General features: G+C 43.4%; 1 protein-coding gene across 1 annotated transcript in view; it reads right to left on the reverse strand.

The window, feature by feature from the left end:
- Window positions 1-15,568, reverse strand: part of GATAD2B (GATA zinc finger domain containing 2B) — a 77,579-nt gene extending 62,011 nt beyond the window's left edge. Inside the window, exon 1 of the mRNA XM_058539223.1 lies at window positions 15,427-15,568. The gene's annotated coding sequence lies outside the window, so the exon portion shown is untranslated. The remainder of the gene's footprint in view (window positions 1-15,426) is intronic.
- Between the last annotated feature and the right edge of the window lie 1,195 nt (window positions 15,569-16,763).

Consider the following 16,763-nt stretch of genomic DNA (forward strand, 5'->3'; position numbering starts at 1 on the left):
ACTGTACATGCTCTTTACTCTGAAGTCATCCTGATTTTAAAAAGATCGTGGTGACAAGAAATCGATTTATCAAAACTTTTACATTTAGATTGACAACTGAGAGGTTTGAGGGACATTTCAAAGAAGAAAATTTTTCTTTCAAAATGCTTACTCCTCTTTCCAACAAATGGCTCCAGTCACATGGTCAATAATCAAAATCCAAAGACAGGGCCGGCCCTGTGGCTTAGCGGTTGAGTGTGCGCGCTCCACTGCTGGAGGTCTGGGTTGGGGTCCCGGGCACACACCGACGCACCAACACATCGCTTCTCCAGCCATGCTGAGGCTGCATCCCACACACAGCAGCTAGAAGGATGTGCAACTATGACGTACAACTATCTACTGGGGCTTTGGGGAAAAACAAAGAGGAGGAGGATTAGCAATAGATGTTAGCTCAGAGCCAGTCTTCCTCAGCTAAAAGAGGAGGATTAGCATGGATGTTAGCTCAGGACTGATCTTCCTCACAAAAAAAAAAAAAAATCCAAAGACATCTGCTTTTAAGAAAGAAAATGCTAATAAGGTACATAAGTGTTCCCAAAGGCATTTGAAGATAGTTCTCATTACTATCCAGCCACACTACTTCCCTCAAACTTAGATTTAAATTCAGTTGTTTTAGAAACTCTCATAGCCTGTTGGTGTGAATGTAAACTGGTACAAATTTTTGGAGGATAATTTAATATCTAACAAAAATTTAAATGTGCATGCCCTGTGGTCCAGTAATTATATTTCTAGGTATTTTATCTATGGATATACCAAAATGTATAAAGATATATGTAAGATGTTTCACTGGAACCCTGTTTATGACAGTACACGTACATACACACAAACCGGAAATATCCTAAATTTCCTCAGAGGGAACAGATTAAGCAAATTAAAGTATAACCATACAATAAAATATTACACAGCCATTAAAACAATGACATACATGTGTCTCATATATGTGTGTGTATATATGTATACACTCAGAGAGAAGAAAAGTACAGCATAATGCTCAAGGGTTTCACCTTAAGACTTTATTTATTTATTTTTTTTTGTGAGGAAGATCAGCCCCGAGCTAACATCCGATGCCAATCCTCCTCTTTTTGCCGAGTAAGATTGGCCCTGGGCTAACATCTGTGCCCATCTTCCTCTACTTTATATGGGACACCACCACAGCATGGCTTGATGAGCGGTGTGTTGGTGTGCGTCAGGGATCTGAACCTGCGAACCCCGGGCCGCTGAAGCGGAGCCCATGCACGTAATCGCTGCACCACCGGGCCAGCCCCAGAGTCAGACTTTCTGATTCTGTAACCCCGCTCTTGTACTTACTAGATATGTGACCCTAGGCAAATCACTTAACCTCTCAACATCTCGGTTTTTTCATTTGTAAAATGGGAATGATAACAGCATCTACCGTTAGAGTATTGTGAGGATTAAACAAGTTAATGTGAAGTGCTAAAATAGTGCCTGGCACACAGAAAAGCCCAATAAGTGTTAGTTATTTAAAACATATCTGAAGTATTAAAGGGATATGGGCAAGCAATCACAATGGCTAAAACTAAAGCAATTTGGGATGGACACAAACAGGATAGAGATTTTGCAAGTAGAATTATCAGGATTTGGTAAGCCTGTCTCACACTTAGATCCAAGTTGTAAAAAGTGCTGAATAAAGGTACTGCTCCTATTTAGGGGGCACTTGTTCCTAATACGCTGGTTACTTAATTTATAAATACATTGTATCTAATATTATAGCTATCTTAATACATGTCTTCTCTCTTCTTCCGGACTACATATCTTCTTGAGGACTGAGGCTGTGTTATTTATCTTTGTATACTCTACAACACCTATGTATATGTCTTTTACACAGTAGGTGTACAACAAATGTTTGGTAAACATAGGAATGGTCAGGCCTTTTCAGTTCCCCACAACCACTGGATTTAAGTGGTTACAAAGTAAAGAGGGCTCTAACAGGTGGGACAAGAGAAGAGATACAAGTTTTCTCATTATCAGAGTGGTTAACTGCCATCTTCCTAGACTGACTCAGTCTAGGATAGAGAAAATCACCTGGGATCTGTACTCCAGGATCTGGAAAAATAACCCCATATCACTGATCAGAGCCTTGGATTTTTTGACATAATTTGAGATTTAGGACCACAGATGATTACAAAACAGACTTCATGAACTAGGTAATCAGGGCCGGCCCCGTGGCTTGGGGGTTAAGTGCGCGCGCTCCGCTGCTGGTGGCCCGGGTTCGGATCCCGGGCGCGCACCGATGCACCGCTTCTCCGGCCATGCTGAGGCCATGTCCCACGTGCAGCGGCTGGAAGGATGTGCAGCTGCGACACGCAGCTATCTACTGGGGCTTTGGGGTGAAAAAAATAAATAAATAAAATCTTTAAAAAAAAAAAAACTAGGTAATCAGCTTTCCTAAATTAACTTTAATAACTTAGTAGTACTCAAAGTATGTTTACTCAACACTAAGATGGGGCCAGCCCCGTGGCTTGGCGGTTAAGCGTGCGCGCTCCACTGCTGGTGGCTCAGGTTCGGATCCCCGGCGCGCACAGACGCACCGCTTCTCTGGCCATGCTGAGGCCGCGTCCCACATACAGCAACTAGAAGGATGTGCAGCTATGACATACAACTATCTACTGGGGCTTTGGGGGGAAAAAATAAATAAATAAAATCTTTAAAAAAAAAAAAAACACTAAGAAAATAATAGCAATGCAAGTCATTAAGGAGCAAGACTTGTAGGCAATAGGAAAGGTACACAGCCATAAAACCAAATGTTCTTTCTCAACGAAGTTCTGATATCCATGAAAAGATTTTCACTCTTAAAATTTTCATTTAAAGAATAAGTAAATTCTCTATGTACAGATTTGAAAAAAAATCTCCTATATCATTAAATAAAAAAAGCAAGAAGTGGAAAACTAAGCAATCTTTTGTAAAAAGAAGAAAAATTAAAAATAAATTCAGGGGCTGGGCCAGTGGTGTAGTGGTTAAGTTTGTGTGCTCTGCTTCAGTGGGCTGGCATTCGCAGGTTCAGATCCCAGCCATGGACCTACACTCTACTCATCAAGCCATGCTGCGGAAGCATCCCATATACAAAACAGAGGAAGATCGGCACAGACGTTAGCTCAGGGACAATCTTCCTCAAGCAAAAAGAGCAAGATGGCAACAGATGTTAGCTCAGGGCCAATCTTCCTCACCAAAACAAAACAAAAAAAAAACTGTCTTATGTTTAAAAAAAAAAAGGACACTATCAACAGAATAAAAAGGCAAACCACGAAATGGCAGAAAATATTTGCAAATCACGTATCTCATAAAGGATTAATATCCAGAATGTATAAAGAACTCCTATCACTCAACAACAAAAAAACAACCCAAATAAAAACCTGGCAAGGACTTGAACAGACATTTCTCCAAAGAAGATATACAAATGACCAACAAGCACATGAAAAGATGCTCAACATCACTAATCATTAAAGAAATGCAAATCAAAACCACAATGAGATACCACTTCATACCAATTAGAATGGCTTTTATAAAAACAAAAAAACAAAGCCAGCCTAGTGGTTAAAGCTCGGCACCGCCACACAAAAGAACAAGGAACACTTACAACTAGGATATACAACCATGCACTGGGGCTTTAGGGAGGAATAAAAAATAAAAAGAAGACGACCGGCAACAGATGTTAGCTCAGGGCAACTCTTTCCCTGCAAAAAAACAAAAAAGAAAATAACAAGTGTTGGTAAGGATGCAGAGAAATAGGAATCCTTGTACACTGCTGGTGAAAATGTATATCATAGGTCAGTGCAGAAAACAGTATGGTGGCTCCTCAAAAAAATTAAACAAAGAATTGCCATATGATCCAGCAATTCCAACTTTGGGTACATACCCAAAAGAATTGAAAGCAGGGGCTCAAACAGATATCTGTACACTCATGTTCATAGCAGCACTATTCAAAATAGCCAAAAGGTGGAAACAACCCAAGTGCCCGTTGAAAGAAAAACAGATAAACAAATGTGGTATACAAGTAAAATGGAATATTATTCAGCCTTAAAAAGAAATGAAATTCTGACACAAATTACATGGATGAACCTTAAAGACACTACATTAAGTGAAATGAGCATGACACAAAAGGACAACTATTGTATGATTCCACTTACACAAGCTACCTAGAGTAGCCAAATGCACAGAAACAGAAAGTAGAACAGTAGTTGCCAGGGGCTCAGAGGAAGGATAATGGGGAGTTGTTTTTTTCTTTTTTTTTTGACGAAGATTAGCCCTGAGCTAACATCTGTTGCCAATCCTCCTCTTTTTGCTGAGGAAGATTGGCCCCGGGCTAACATCTGTGCCCATCTTACTCTACTTTGTACGTGGGATGCCACCACAGCATGGCTTGATGAGCAGTGTGTAAGTCCGCACCCAGGATCCGAACCTGCGAACCCCGGGGCAACTGAAGTGGAGTGCACGAACTTAACCACTATGCCACCAGGCCGGCCCCTGAACCCAGGACTTCCTAACTGCAGAGCTACTCTTTTCATTGTTACAGTGACCAAAAGTCATTTTAGTTTAACCAAAAAAGAAAGCTTTCAAGTAATTAAGTGAAAAATATCCACTAAGAGTAGTACCAATACTAGACTATTTTCTCATATCCAGATATCAGAATTCAATTTATGCACAACACTGAGAACAGTTGGTTCTGTGTGAGAGAGAAAGAGAGGGAAAGAGGGAGAGAGGGAGAGGGAGAGGGAGAATGACTGATAAAAGCTTTTCAGAATAACCAGAAAAAGCTAACGTGGCATAGTCTAGGCAGCACACGGAAAATGTGCTAAGTAGCCCCAGTAACAACAAAATTAAAATGCCAATTTCCAAAACCATCTTCAGTTAATTCATAAAGCTATAAAACAATGAGTAAAAATCTCACCATTCCCCTCTAACACCTCTCAGCACCATAACAGTACCCCTTACACAGTTGTTTTCATACCCTCAGCCCAACTGAATCCAGAAGACAGCACAAAAGTCACACATAACTTCAGACACTTTTAAGTTTTACTTTTTGATACAACTTTATCATATTGTATTTTTAAATTTTTTTTTATTTTATTTATTTTTTCCCCCAAAGCCCCAGTAGATAGTTGTATGTCATAGCTGCACATCCTTCTAGTTGCTGTATGTGGGACGCGGCCTCAGCATGGCCAGAGAAGCGGTGCGTCGGTGCGCGCCCGGGGTCCGAACCCGGGCCGCCAGCAGCGGAGCTCGCGCACTTAACCGCTAAGCCACGGGGCCGGCCCTATCATATTGTATTTAACTCCCTCTTGTGAATATCATCAGGTATTCAGCCAGCCAGAATAGAAGGTTTAATCTGGAAATGAAGACTACCCAGATTCTAACCTTGGTTATACTCTTCTGTGAAATCTACTACTCTATTATGTGACAAAACTAGGAACCTACAATTTAATAACAAATAAACATCAAGGCCTTGGTAGTACAAGGAATGCAACAATCAAAACAGTTCATAACAGGTGTACCTATTTATGTATAGTAATTCATTAGATTTCAAAGAAATTTTTACACCACTACTTAGGCTAGCGAAGACTTATTCCCCTGAATCCTCAAAGTTTTTCCAAGATGCACTTGCTATTTTTAAAATGCTTCTGTCCACTGCAAAACATAGCTGTAAAAGATCCTTTTCCAGTCACCCATATTCCTTGAAAGTTTTCAGTTCAACATTAATGTTTTATACAGAATTCCACTGGGAAATAGCTCTCAAAGCAGAGGATGAAGAGTTAAAAATGCAGACTAATGAAAACAGGATTGGATCTTGGGGTTGTAAGAGACCCATATTCTAGTTTCCATTCATTTGGCAGAAAATATCTGGATTTAAAACACTCTAAAAAACCAAAACTTTCAAATTCACCATGCACTTAGCTGAGAAACTGAGCATTCTTTACTACCTGAATTATAAAATAAGAAAAGAATGACACCAGAAGAACATATTAATTTATTCATGTACACTTAATATAGGCCAAACCCTAATACACGGAAAGTGTGTCACGCTATTCACATCAAATTTCCATAGAACCAGGCCGGCCCCATGGCTTAGCGGTTAAGTGCGCGCGCTCCGCTGCTGGCGGCCCGGCTTCGGATCCCGGGTGCGCACCGACGCACCGCTTCTCTGGCCATGCTGAGGCCGCGTCCCACATACAGCAACTAGAAGGATGTGCAGCTATGACATGCAACTATCTACTGGGGCTTTGGGGGAAAAAAATAAATAAATAAAATTATAAAAAAAAAAAATTTCCATAGAACCTAATATAGGGTCTTTCAGCCAACCTGTTTGAGGCAGTAGCAGTACACATAACCAATTGCTTCACCCTCTGATAGCAACACATCAATCTAGCCATATAAATGTAATAGAGTGATTAGAAAACTGCCCCTCCCTCCAAAAAATGTTATCCTACTAAGGAAATATTTTCAATATTTTTCACCAGTAGCTCAAATAATGAGATAAAAGTTTGGAATTCAGGGGTAAATACCATTCAGGTAATCTTTATGACTTTAAACAATATGGGACAAATTTCCCAAATTTTGTTTTGTTTTAATTTCAAGACCAACATATCACCTTTAAAGGACTGAAAATTCAAAGGTATTGTTCCTTCTCTCCTCTGATCTCCAGATCGGTCTGCATGTCTCACAGAAGAGAAAGAATGATGGGATTTATAGATTTCTCAGTGTGATACTACCATCTTTACAGAAAGGAAGGGCTTCTTGTTCCTGGCTCAAGGGTTTCTGCTCACTCACAAAGTTGAAACCTTACTCTCCACTCTCCTGCTTCTAGCACGTTAGATGAAAGAAGGCGGGGCAGCAGCTCAGTTACAGTTATCCTCCTGGGAACTCACTGAAGGTGAGGGCCAAGTTGGATGAACTGTGCCATTTGCCTTAGAAGATTCAGAGAGGAAAAAAAGACAGCATCCATACCAGGGAAGTTTCTAAAAAATATCTGGCCTAATGCCACCATACTAGTTCTCCGGAAAACCAGCACACAAAAGCAGTCAATTCCCTCATTTCAGAGTGACAACCCTTTAAAAAAATTCAACCCATAGAGGAACTACAGGAAAGCAGAATAAGAAAGCACAGTATTCTCAAAGCATTCAGTGAGATAAATCACTAGTGCCCTAAGTTGTTCTTAATGGCCAAATAATTTTGAGAAGCTCTATATCCTTTAGCCATTCGTTTACTGCTCCCAATGTACAATGCCTATTTAGACTTGCAAGGCTCTGGGAGGTCATGCTGTAAAGAAATATGCCTTAACTTAATTTAACCCCGAATTTTCAAAAACCCTATTTGACCACACAACAAAAAAAAATTTTGCGTGTGTGAGGAAGAGTAGCCCTGAGCTAACACCTGTTGCCAATCTTCCTCTTTTTTGCTGTAGAAGACTGGCCCTGGGCTAACATCCATGCCCATCTTCCTCTACTTTACATGGGACACCTGCCACAGAATGGCTTGATGAGCGGTGCATAGGTCCACGCCTGGGATCCGAACCTACGAACCCCAGGCCGCCGAAGCAGAGCACACAAACTTAACCATTATGCCACCAGGCCAGCCCCCTTGAACACACAACTTTTTTCACGAGCACACAACTTTTTTCACATAAGACCTATTAATACTGAGGAGAATTTTTTTTTTTTTAAGGGCAGGACAAGACTTAGGAGAATGATAAGATCAAAACTCGTGGAGTCAGGCAGAGCTGTTCAATAATACTGGATTCACCATTTTTACTAACCTGTGAGATTCCAGCAAAATGACAACTAGAATTGAGTTTTCTCATCTGTAAAATGGCTATTATATCTCCCTCACAGAGTTACTATAAGAATTAAAATAGTACAAAGCTTGGGGTCAGCCTGGTGGTGTAGTGGTTAAGTGCACGCACTCCGCTGCGGAGGCCCGGGTTTGGATCCCGGGCGGGCACCGACGCACCGCTTGTCAAGCCATGCTGTGCCGGCATCCCATATAAAGTGGAGGAAGATGGGCATGGATGTTAGCCCAGGGCCAGTCTTCCTCATCAAAAAGAGGAGGACTGGCAGATGTTAGCTCAGGGCTGATCTTCCTCCCAAAATAAATAAATAAAATAAAAAATAAAGGGTATGGAAAATTATGAAAAAAAATAGTACAAAGTTTTACACAAAGTGCTCAACAAATGAGTTTATAGTTACATTTTAAAAATTCCTTTTAAGTTCTAAAAGTTGCAGGGGCCAGGCCCGTGGCTTAGCCGTGGCTTAGCGGTTAAGTGCGTGCGCTCCGCTACTGGCGGCCCGGGGTTCGGATCCCGGGAGCACACCGACGCACCGCTTCTCCAGCCATGCTGAGGCCGCATCCCACATATGGCAACTAGAAGGATGTGCAACTATGACATACAACTGTCTACTGGGGCTTTAGAGGGAAAAAAAAAGGAGGAGGATTGGCAATAGATGTTAGCTCAGAGCCGGTCTTCCTCAGCAAAAAGAGGAGGATTAGCATGGATGTTAGCTCAGGGCTGATCTTCCTCACACACACAAAAAAAGTTCTTAAAAAAAAAAAAAGTTCTGAAAGTTGCAAAAATGCAAATTTTTTTAAAATCTGAGAAAAAAATTACAGAATTCACAACTGAGAGACTCCTTGAGAAGTGTAACTTCCCAGGATTTTGCAACCTCTTTTATCCACTAGAATTTGGGAAAGCCTTTAAATGTGCCACATTTACGATGATATACAGGAGTACGCTACACCTACTCTGATGAAAATGCATATGAACAGAACTCATGTTGTAGAAGAGTATTTATGGCTTCAATGATAAAAAGAAAAGGCCTCATATCAATATGAACAAGAAAAAATGAGTTATGAGGAACGCTTGGCTTGCATCAGCACATAATAATTACCAATTGTACAGTGCTTTACACTTTATAAAGCACCTTTACATGCATAATCTCATTTGACTGACAGAGAAACCTAATAAAATAGATGAAGCAGCTACTGATCTTCATTTCTAAATTGAGGAAATTCTGGCTTGGAGACTTCAAGTGACTCAACCAGGTCACAAAGATGACAAATGGCAGAACCAAGACTCCAATCTTGGTCTTCTGCCCCTAGAACATAACAAAAGGGGCATCTTCTAAATGTATGCATTGATGTCTCAACCAACAGGATTATTCATATTTTTGAATATCTTTTAAGTGACAGGCACCATGCTAGGCACTGGAGACAATAGTAAAAAGCCGTGGTATCTTTTTCTTTCAGGATGTTTATAGACCACTGGAGGGAGACAAACAATATTTATAAATTAAGAGTGAGATCAAAGAAGAAAGCATATCTAAGTCTCTTTGGGCAAGTCACAGAAGGCTTCCCAGAGAAAGTAGCATTTCAGTTGAGATTTGGAAGCAGATCTGGGAACTAAAAACTGTATTTGCTCATGTTTAAACTATAAGAGAGAAAAGTAAGGGTGGATACAAAGGCAAAGGCCAAGATGATAAAGGGCCTTGAATACTATGCAAAGTTTAAATTTTACCTTTAAATGATTGCAAACTATTGAATACTTTTGAGAAGGGGAAGTAGAATAACCAGATCTCTATGTTAGATCATTTTGAAGATAATATGATCCAAGTTTAAAAGAGAACAAGACTAAAAACAGAGAGAACTGTAAAAGATCATGGCAATATTCCAAATAAGAGTTATTGTGGGCCTGAATTAGGAGACTGGCAATGGAGATACAGAAAAAGGTATAGATTCAGAATTATTTATTTACTTGTGAGGAAGATCAGCCCTGAGCTAACATCTGTTGCCAATCCTCCTCCTCTTGCTGAGGAAGACTGTCCCTGGGCTAACATCTGCGCCCACCTTCCTCTATTTTATGTGGGACACCTGCCACAGCACGGCTTGATAAGCGGTGCGCAGGTACGAGCCCAGGATCCAAACCTGCAAACCCCAGGCCCCCAAAGCAGAGCGCGTGAACTTAACCACTATGCCACTGTGTCAGCCCCCAGAAATATTTAGAAAGTAATAGATAAGAGAGAGAGAATTGATGGGGCCAGACCAGTGGCACAGTGGTTAAGTTTGCATGCTCCACTTCAGAGGCCTGGGGTTCACAGGTTCAGAGCCCAGGCACGGACCTACATACCACTTATAAAGCCAAGCTGTGGCAGGCATCCCACATAAAACAGAGGAAGATGAGCACAGATGTTAGCCCAGTGACAATCTTCCTCAGCAAAAAGAGGAGGATTGGCAACAGATGTTAGTTCAGGGCTAATCCTCCTCACCAAAACAAAATAGAGAGAGAGAGAGAGAATTGACAATGATGCTCACATTTCTGGCTTAGGTGACTCAATGAATCACAGAAGGGGAACAGATGCTGAAAATGTTGAGTCTGAGGTACCAATTGAATACAGAGGTGAATATATCTAGCACACAGTAGACAAGCAGAAACAAGGGGCTGGAGATTAGGAGAGATGTAATAATATATGTGAATACATATGAAGATTTTTTTCAATAATCAAGTGTTATTTACCATTTCAATGGGAAGGCAATTGTTTTACCATCATTTGTATACAGCTTCAAAGTTCACAAAACATTTTAATATCCCATACTATGTTTATCACATTTCATACTTTTGTTATAAATATGAGGTTAGGAAAACAATTATTATTATTCCTATTTGATCAACAATATTTACTGAGTATTAACTATAGGCCAGGCACTGTACTAGGCATTAAAAAAACACCAAAATAAATCCATGCCTTCATAGACCTTACATTTATTGCTTATTGGTTCCTCTTTTGTGATGTAACAAATAAGTATGTTATAAAGTTGTAAGTGCTATGAAAAAGAAAACAGAACAGAGAAGGACTAGGAGTGAGAGGTGGGAGGTGAAGGTGCAATTTCAAGTAGGGGTAGGATAAAGTCTCACTGAAAAGGTGACATTTAAGCAAAGACTTGAAGGAGGTGAGGAAATTAGTCATTTGTATTATCTCTGTGGGAAAAACTAGCTATTTCCCACTCATGTATTTAAGGAACAAGTCAATGTGGCTGGAATGGAGTAAGCAAGAGGGAGGATGACAGGAGATCAACAAGATAAGGGGTGGAGAAGGGGAGACCATGTAAGACTTTACAGGCCACTGTAAAGACTGGCTTTTACTCTGACAGAAGTGGGAATCCCAAAATTAGGAGCCTTACCCAAAGTTATATAGCTAATAAATGGCAAAGCGAGGATCTGACCCAGGATTTCTAGACTCTCTACACCTGTGTTCTACCATTCCATTTGGCCACTTAATAGCCCAGGACGTCCCTTTCAGGAAGTCTGAATTTAAATACTTTCAAAAAGCTTTAACCTTATAAATACCTTTTAGGTAAGAGATGCACAAACTCTCCAGTTAACATTTCTAATCCCTCACAACCATAATGGGGATTTATTAATCCTGATGTCTAATCTAAATCCTACTAAGATTCCAGCCTATAATTTGGGAGATTACAAATTCCACCTTCCCCCAAAATGAGACAAGATCAAGAAAACTTTGATTGGGAGGCTTAAAGCATGACTTTCAGGTTCAAGTAATGGTAAACTTGAATTATTTAAAAAATGTATACTAGCCAGATTTAAAAAGTAACAAGAGAATGGCTTAGGAATGTGGAAGTACTATCACTTTCCTTAGTAGCTTTATTGATTAGTATTAATAACAATTAAGTTTACATGTTGTCAAAGAAGCTTCCACAATTACTAGGACTCTGAAGTCTGGGATTTGACCATGTCATACCTCAAAAGTAACAAAATATGTGTTCTTATTCATCTGTTGCTTTTGGTACTATAACCCAAAACCTGACAGCTTCTTGCCAGCTGATGGCAACTTAAGGCAATGGCAAAGATTAGAGGATTTCGAGGGAGACACCAAATATTACCAAGACACCATCTAATAAGTGTATCAGACAGGTTAAGCCCTTAATGACCCTAGGTCACTCCCTTCCTACTAGATGAACTCAAACCGTATAGGCATATCTCATATATCCATAAGACAGAAGGTAAAAGAACATGAGGAGGGAGCATTTCAAATCAGATCCTCTCTTCAGAGGCTTTCACCACTACTACACAAATATAGGAGGCTCTCTGCCTCATGCAATTCTGAAGCCACCAAAATCCCCAACCAGCACCTACAGAAAAAGCATCACAGGGATTACTGAGGATACACCACACCATATTGCTAATAGCAGCTTCCCCCCAAAAAGCCAGTCCTTTTCAACAGAAACTGTACTTCCTTATGTATCTTTTCCCAGGCTTAGCCAATGCAGGGGAACTGCAACTTTGTGTGGCATTGTCTGATAGGCTGGATTTTTCCTAAGCAAGAGGTGGACAGTTTTACGCCAGGATTAGATTTACAGTCAATCTGGGTGTGTGTCTTTTTTTTTTTCTTCCCCTCCAAACTGCCTCAGATAATGCCTGGCTATTGTGCCTTGATATGTAATGATGCACGGCTTTAAGTACTGCAAAGGGTCTGGAAAACAAAGTCCCTCAGTCCCACTTATGGCTCAAATCTTAATGACTTCTCTAGCAGTTGTTTTAATCAGTGAAAGCTGGTTTGGTTTTTCTCAATGAACCAAACATGAGCATTCTGAGCTGAGTGCAGAGGGGCTGCCTGTCAGCATGACTTTCAACAGGGTGGCTAACATGGAATATGCTCCAGAACCTAGAAACCAGGACAGCACAGCTGCTGTTCCCCTACACATGCACCTCCAGCTTGGTGGGTGGGGGAGGTAAGGAAGGAAGAATCAGTAAATTGAAACAAGAGGCCTGGTTTACTTACAACATAACAATATATTGCTTAAAGCTAGGATGAATCCAGAGGTCTCAACCTATGATTAGGATACTATTACATTGAGTCTTCTTCCACACTGCTATTCTCTAACCAAAACCCAACCTGGAGGTCTGGCCAGGCCCAGCCAGAAAAAAAAAGGGAGGGTGCAGGGGATCTGCCCAAATCAATAGACGGGGAGCAGCACACAGGCTTTTGAATGTACTCGAAGACTATGAGGTTCAGAACAAATTTCTCACATCTCCCTCCCCCACCACCTTGTGGCCTTATGCTAAACACAGCAGTAAAAGTTACTGCCAGAACTTAGATTTCAAGGGCTGATCAGGGAACCTGGTTAACATTGTTCCCAGACAAGTATTTGAATGCAGCCACTACTCAGACCCTATTTGGACTGCCTCTAAACAGGAAGTTAACAGACATCACACAGTCAGAGGCAAACCACAGTGTCATAAAGATGGATGCTGCTGTCAGTTACAAATCACTCTCACCTCATGGAAAGTGTTCCCAAGTAAGGAATAGGCAGGACAAAAGTCCATAAAAGCCTCATCTCTTCTCAAACTGGGTCACTCAGCCTACTGGTCCAGTCTTCTGATTCCTGCTGATTAATACTTATCTACTTCATTCCTTAACACGATGAATACCACTACACTAAAAACTACATTCCTCTAAAAACGGAAGACAGCACAAGCAGATCAGTACTCCCATTAACTCATTATTCATACAACCTATCCGCTTAAAAAGCCCAAGGAAAGACTATCCTTGCCCCAGCACATCCCAAAACAGACTGGATATTGGTCACAAAAAAAAAGCAGCACCATTTCCAACAGATGTGGCCCTTCCCACAAAATCTACTGAGCCCATCCACAGCACCACCTTTAACAGCTCCAGAAGTAGCCTCCTTCCCAACCAAGTACGGAGACAAATGCCACTCCAAGACAGTACTCTATCAAGAGTTCGCTCCAACACCAAATATATAAATCCAAGTGGTTATCAGAGCTCAAGGAAGAGTTTAGGTCAGTGTATCAAAGAAAGAGCAATAAAGCTAGCACGAAACTCCCAAATAGGTTAATCTTCCAACATACAGACACCAACATATCGACACCATGCTGCTGCCAGAAAACAATTAGAAGTTGTCTGCACTGGGAGGGGGACTGGATGGCTGGAGGAGAGAGGTGAGAGGGAAGATTTCTTTTTACACTCTGTATCCCATGCACGATGAACTGTCCACTCAAAACATAAATTTTTAGAAATAAAAATGTTTCAAAAATCTCAAAAGCATCATCTCTCCAACACAGATCTGTTAAATCTGCTTTTATTTCAGCTGCTACAAGTCCAAATCTCTGTGGTAGTCTGGCCTGAAAGCACCACTCTCTTCCTTTGATGAAATATATTAAGTATCTCCCAGCTCTCTCATACGCACACAAAAGCCCTCCAAATAATCATTTATCAGAAATGAGAAAACTGGTTCTCCGGAGGCTACCTGATTCTCCAGATGACAGCAGAAGAAAAGGTTGATAGCTAGCTCAGTTAGCATCCTCATGCCACCCACCCACCATCAATGCCTCCATCCCCACCTCAGTGCCAGCCCTATGAGCTAATATCTTGTGTTTGGAGCGAAGTTCATGCTGGAGAAGAGTCCAAAAAGGCTACTCTACCTTTATGAAGGGAGAAAACTGTCCCGGGCCGGCGAACGGCACCCAAACCTCTGCACTCACCGGAGTGGCTAGCTCCTCGGTATAATTGAGAGCAGGGAAACAAAAAGTACTCTAAGTCCTGGTTTGGTTAGGGAAGGGTAAGTTCTAGTTCCATCGACCCTCAGGCACTGAACTGGGATACAGATGCAGCCTGTGCCAGAAGCCCAGCCGCGGAAAGGGGTGGTTCAGTCGCTACTGAAGATAAGTACCCACACGGGCTGAGACAATTCCCTGCTCCTGCGGGAGGGCGAGGGAACGGTGGACGACGAAATAAAGGGGTAAGGTTCTGCGCTCCCGATCCCTTTACCTAAATAAGGACAATTATCCCATGCTTCCTTCAGCCTCAAGGATCCCCCGTTTGTCCCAACCGCCGGCAAACACGAGACTGAGAGCAGGGAGCGGCCCCCGCACCCTGAGGGCACCACTGGGGGTGGAGAGAGTTAAAAGGGGGGGCCGCGCGAGAGAGGAAAGGAGGGGAGCATGGCGGGCATGAGGCAGGGAGTGAAGGCGGGGATGGCGGGGGAAACGGGGCGCGAGGGAGGGGAGAAAGAGTAAAAGGAGAAAAAATGAAGGGACACGAACTGGGGGCGCGCGAGGCCGAAGCGAAAGACCCGGGCGCGCGCTCGGAGAGGGGGGGGAAGGGATGAGGTGAAGGGGGAGCGCGAGGCGGGGGCGCGCGGTGCCGGGGTGGGGGGAGGGGGACGCAAGGCGGGGGCGCGCGGGCGGGCGTCGGCTCGCGGGCGCTTCCCCTCCCCCCCGCCCCTCCACCTTTCCCTTCCCCCACCTCCGCCACCACAGCCTCCTCCCAGCCTCCCTCCCTTCCTCGCTCCTCACCGCCCCCGGGCGGGCGGGCGGCCAGGCTGGCCTAGGCCAAAGCTCCTCACCTGGCGGTGGCGGTGTAACTCCTGGCTAGCTCGCCTCCTCAGGCGGCGGCGGAGGCGTCGAAAAACGAAGAGGCGACGGCACAGTGGCTTCCGGACCCCGCTGACGGGCCCGGGGGCGGGGGTGGGGGAGGGGGGCGGGCCGGACCGGGGCGGGCGGGCGGAGCAGACACTGCGGTACAGACGGGGGCAGCGGCGGCGGCGGCGGCTGCACCGGCGGCGGCGGCACCACACAAACAAGGACGCTGATTGGGCAGCTGCCAAGCGCCTCGGCTCCGCCTTCCCCACACGCCACGACGCCCATTGGGCGACCTAAGCCGGCCTCCCCGCCCTCTTCTCCTCGGCCCTACCAATAGGAGACGGGATGCTGGGACTACACCCCACCCTTGAAGAGTGAGTGGCTGGAGAAGTGATGATTGGCGTGCATAAGACCCAATGCTAAACGGAGGAGGGGGATGGTCTAGCGGGGGCGCGTTAATGGGTACCTCGGCCAGTCCCAGACACATCCGGGTCTTCAGCAGCCCATTAAGTGTCGGGGGTCAAAAAATCGCTTCAGGCTGCAACTTTACCTTAGAGACGTTTTGGTCCCCAGGCAGCCGCCGTACCCCAGTATCCCAAAACCGGGATTCCCCTTAGGCCAGCTCTCATTCTTCCAATTCTAAAGATGGAGACTGGCGAACTGTGTTGGGCTCTGCGTTGGGTGATGTTTCATCGCGACAGAATCCAGGAATTTCACGATAGAAGTAGCTCTAGGCGCTTGGGCCTTGCTCTCTATTTGGGGCGTGGCCTGTCTCCGTCTGCCAAAGGCCTTGAGCTTCCTGGTCTTCATCGTACCTCAGCACTGTTCTGTCGTGACCAACCACGACAGCTGAGAAAAAGGCAGCTAGCCACATTGCTGAGTAATTACAGTGTGCAGAGCCCTCGCAGCTGCTTTTCTCGGGATCTCCTGGGATGGTTAGGTTCAGTGAGGGAAACAGCCTCCCACCCCACCCGACTCCACCTAATCAACTCAAGGCCCAATTCCTTTTACTTTCCCTGAAGCAGCTAAATCCACCTAAACTCTCTTAGCGTTCCTCGAGCACTTACCACGAGTATTGTTCTTGAGCACCTTGAAGATGGGGACCAAGTACGACAGAGTCCAGTGTGTTGAGAGTATAATAACAGCTAACGTTTTGGGAAAGAAACTGTGCGAGGCACATGCATTATTTTATTCCTTTAAAAGCTTTACATGGTTTATCTTATTCCTCATAACTCTGTCGGGTAGATACTGTTATCCCCATTTTACAGATGAGGAGTATGAGGTACCGATCAAAGGACTTACCCAGAGTTACACATGATAA

This window comes from Diceros bicornis, chromosome 4, assembly GCF_020826845.1.
Source record: "Diceros bicornis minor isolate mBicDic1 chromosome 4, mDicBic1.mat.cur, whole genome shotgun sequence".
Classification (NCBI taxonomy): Eukaryota; Metazoa; Chordata; class Mammalia; order Perissodactyla; family Rhinocerotidae; genus Diceros; species Diceros bicornis.